Raw genomic sequence first — 4,836 nt, forward strand, 5'->3', positions numbered from 1 at the left:
GGATATACATGAAAAGGCTCTTTTAATTAATTCAAATAACTAATAAAAAACGATATAAATTATTACAAATGAATTGTATATTAAAGCATTTTTATGTAGGATTTATGAAGGATGATATCAATTCAACTATGGCACACACACACACACATATAGCCTACTCTAGGTAGTCCCAAACTTTTGCGAGCAGTCCACATCGCCATTGCTCTAACAGGCACGTGGAAACGGGTTCAGGGACGCTGCGCGGGGAAGCCCCCGGATTTTTCGGGGGTCCGACGCCCGGCACAATGTCGGAGGGGACCGCCCCGACCTGGGGCGGAAGCGCGCCCCCTCGCCCCGGGGGGTCCGGACGCGCCAAGCGAAGAGCTCCCCAGCCGCGCTTCGGCATAGATCCACAGTGTGGCGCCAAGCCCGTCCACGGCCCAGTTAAAGCCAATGGGCCCGATCCCTTTGCCGTAGTCCAGGGGTGGGCTTTTTGCGCTTCCCCCGGGAGACCACGAACGCGATATTCATCCCACTGACCAGCTATCTTTGGCCGGTGGGCTAGGGACCCCAAACCCTCTCGCGGATTGGTCCCTCGGTTGCCGGGCCACGCCCCCCGCACCACCAAACCACTATTTGTCCACTGACCAACTATTGTTGCCAAAGTGGTCAGGTGACCACCCGGGTCGACCCCCGCCCCCTCGTACCACGAAAGCACTATTTGTCCACTTACCAACTATTTTTGCCAAAACGGTCAGGTGACCGCCGGGGTCGACCCCCGCACCCCCCCCCATGCCACGGAGGCCCTATTCGACCTCTTACCAGCTACTATTGAAAAGGAGAAACGTCCACCTGCGGTTTATTTTAATGGCCCGCACGTAGTAGGTTGGTGGACACGCTTTAGAATAATCTATACGCATTAACGACCCCGTTAGTCTGTTGGTACACTTAAATAGACACGCATATGTTAGCAGCAGCTCACGGATTGCTTATTTATGCTTAAAAAATGAGTTTCCACCAACTCACTACACGTGGTGCATTCATATAGACTGCAGGTGGTCACTTCCTTTATGACTTAGTGAAAAACGGGGCGAAAGTCTACGTGCATTAACGACCCTGTTTGTCTGTTGGTACACCTTAATAGACATACACACGTAAGCAGCAATTCGCAGACAGCTTCCCAACAAACAGGTGACGTCTGCCAGACGTGCAGATCATGTCTATATTAAGTCGGTCTGTCCAGGACCATATCTGTACGTCTACACGACATGCAAATCTGGTCAGTATCTGGACGTCGGACAACGACCCCTCTTTGACGTAGATATTAAGTTCTATATTTACGTATAGCTAGGGGGGGGGTCTGTGGACGTGCAAAACTGCTGACATCCATTGGCAAATATAACATTAGAAAAACACACTATTTTTAAATAATAATTAAGTAGGCGTTAGATAAATGCTTAGGTTGAAAGAAGGTGTATATAAGTTTACTTTTTAAAATATATAAATTTGACAAATGCCCGCGAAACCAGGCAGCTCGCGCACGGACTGACTGAGTGGACATCACCAGTACTGCAAGTGTTGTTGAGGTAAAGTTCTTTTAAACTTGACGTTAACCATTTTATTTAGATTTTTTTAACTCAAGTCCACTAAAATGACATCTACACATACCAAGACTGTAAATGATAAAGTTAACTTATTTCAGGATAGAGGGTGATTGTTCGTTTTTCTCTCTTAGTCTGAGGGGGAACTGTTTGATCGTCACCGATTACACGCAGCGAAACTTCACTAGTGAACGGCTATACAATCGATGAACTGTCTTTTCCGTTAAATGCCAAGTTTAGTTGGATTTCTAACAAACTGATTGTCCGTCTAACGTTACCGTTTGTCGTTAAAGTCGTTGTTACAGTGTGTTACACCATTTGCGCTAATGGGGCAGCTATACAAATCCGAGTAAGCTCTTCTGTTAAAGCATATGTGACTGGGCATAAAATCAAGTTTGAGCTAATTCACAGTTAACTGCATCTGAGCAACATGTTGTGTTGATAAGGGCTGTGAGGATTAACCGTGCGATTCTTCAGTTTTTCAACGATTTACGGTTTAATGCCGCCACATTCGAAAGTCAGAGGGCGCTGTCGCGCAAGCACTCCAAATAAGCGCCACGGGCACACCGAAGATACGTGTCTGAAACCGCAGACTCCTTCACTATTCCCTATACAGCGATTGACATTTCAGTCCACTATATGGGGAAGAAGTGAATGAAATTGAGTGAAGGATTTCGGACACAGACGTAATATAACCTGCGTCTGACAGCACTGTCGCGGCCATTTGACATAACGGTAATCTCACACTGTGGCTTCATGTAGGCCTATTGCTTAATAAAATGTTAAGGTTCATTTTCACCTTATTTGTCACGTTTTTTATTAGTTTTTAATAAAGATAACAAACAACAGTTTTCCATGTTCAGTAACTTTAATGTTTATTAAGTTTGATACAACTATTTAATATTTTTTAAATTAAGCATCACTGTCTATGACATTTATTTAATGTTTGTCCTCAAAAACATTTCCTGTTATGTTGCTTTTGGGCTCGACTGAATTGAGACAATCTGCTCTTAATAAAGATATGCAATGGTTTATAAACCAAAACACGGCACAAAACCCGCAAGTTTTATTTACACACGGTTTAGAGCAAATGTTTCAGTTTTTCAGCTAATTAAAAAGCACTTAATAAGAGTTGCCAATATTCCTTATATTCACTTTACCCTGTAAAATTAATTGTCTTCTCTGGGGTTTTTTTCAGTGTCATTTGCCCTCTGATTTTTTGTAAGTGATCAATCAAACAGTCACTGCCTTGTTCTTAACATGCAGTTAATTATTGATTAATTTATTATTAATGATCAATAAAAACTTAATGCGTATTAATTCCCAAAGACAATTAAAATTTCTCACTCCCATTCATGTTTCTTCTTTTTCTCCCTTTTGCTTGTGTCAACAGAAGCTACATACACCCAGCCCAACGTCTTTGACTTAGTAAGTACATGTTTTGATTAACCTCAAAGACAACTGAATACATTTTTTATTAATATTGCTGTTTGTGATATCTCACTCTTATACCATGGATCCGTCTGAATCGTTGATTCTGATTGGCTAGAAGGCATCCATCTCGTGTACATTTACATTTACATTTATTCATTTGGCAGACGCTTTTATCCAAAGCGACTTACAAGTAGTTTTTTATACAGTGGCACATTACTGCAGAGCAATCAGGGGTAAGGTGTCTTGCTCAAGGGCCCTTCAGTCATGACCTGCTGGCACTGAGATTAGAACCAGCAACCTTCTGATCACAAGCCCAACACTCTAACCATTAGGCCACAGCTGAACCCAGGAGTGTATATAGTCATGCCTTCTTTCAGACGTGCATTCTCCTCCATCTTCTGGAGTTACTATTTGATGTACTCCGGTTCAAACTAATTGTGCTAAAATAAAAAAATGAAGATCCTCTTTTCTTATGACATTTGTTTTTTAAAAGATTTTTTAAAGACTTCTTATTTGGGAATGCCATTTTGTTTAGCTCAAACTTCTGCACTTCCACTTTCAAAAACTCAGGCACCATTTACTGCCATTACAAAGCTAAGAAAAGAGGATCTATTGAAAGATTGAAAGGCATGTACACCTAGGATGGCTTGAGGATTAGTAAATTATGGGAAATTTAAATTTTTTGGGTAAACTATTCCTTTAAACCCATATTCAATGATCCAAATTTCAATGATTAAAATTTTGACCTAAACTTGTAACTGAATTTCTTCCAGGATCTTCAGTAACTGTCTCATGGCCCGTTTTAATATAAAGGGAAAAAAGACAAGATGGCTCTGGAGATGACATGCATTGACAGAGCAATTCTAGGTAAGCACAGACCATGACAAAATGTGCAAAAGGTCAGATGTTTCAATCCATAATGGATTTGCTCAGTGCAAAATGTACAATTGCAGAACAAAAAGCACAATTTTCTTATAATGTAAATGTGTACTTTGTAAATGACTACAGGCTGCCTTTGCATATTTATATTTTTTGTCTTTCTACTTTTACAGCTCCAGTAATGAAGTGGAGCAAGGAATGCGACGGAGGAGATTAGAAAAAAAAACCCGGACAACTGAAGCATGCATCAAGATTGGAAGGAGGGGGGACACACAATAAAAATAAAGAGTTCTAAAACATGGATAGTATATAATACAGTATAAATGTAAATATAGTTTATTATTTATTGTTTTTAAATGCTATAGGTTTTTACACACACAAATTACATAGAGACTTCTAAAGAGTTCCAAAGCATATGAATGACTGTTTTCTATTTTTAAATGTTTAAATGTACACAACCAAATAGAGACTTGATAAAGCATGCACCATCAAGAGAGGGAGGGGGGACACAAAGTTCATTGGTCCTAAGGTATATGGATTACTGTTTATTTACGTTGTTTTTAAATGTACAACCACATAAAGACTTCCCATTAAATAAATACGTTTTAATTGAACGCAAAGTGTGTCTCTTATTTTTGTTAAAATGTCTAAAATGAGTCTGCAGTTGACGTTATAAGACGTTGAAAATAAGTCCTCAATGACCACATTTGAACTAAATTTGAACTTTGTTAAGACGTCCTATCGACGTCAATTTTGGACGTGCAGAAGACGTCAGAAAAAGACGTCAGAAAAACTTTCATTCTGGCTCCTCAGGGGACGTCTTTTCAACGTCCGACAAAGACGTTGAAATGACGTCGTTTCGACGTACTTTTGCTCAGTGGGTTATTTATGCTTAAACACGAGTTTCCACCAACTCACTACACGTGGTGCATTCATATAAACT

General features: G+C 40.4%; 1 long non-coding RNA gene across 2 annotated transcripts; it reads left to right on the forward strand.

Annotated features, from left to right (window-relative positions):
- The first annotated feature begins 1,305 nt into the window (after positions 1–1,305).
- Positions 1,306–4,505, forward strand: LOC306903086. 2 transcript variants are annotated; one of them, XR_013787508.1, is made up of 5 exons: positions 1,306–1,565; positions 2,779–2,801; positions 2,974–3,008; positions 3,788–3,881; positions 4,067–4,505. It is a non-coding gene; the product is annotated as an uncharacterized lncRNA (long non-coding RNA). The 2 variants fall into 2 exon arrangements; XR_013787509.1 differs by lacking the exon at positions 2,779–2,801 and having other exon boundaries at positions 1,429–1,565.
- Positions 4,506–4,836: the final 331 nt, after the last annotated feature.

Source organism: Barbatula barbatula (genome assembly GCF_947034865.1).
Source record: "Barbatula barbatula genome assembly, chromosome: 13".
Lineage (NCBI taxonomy): Eukaryota > Metazoa > Chordata > Actinopteri > Cypriniformes > Nemacheilidae > Barbatula > Barbatula barbatula.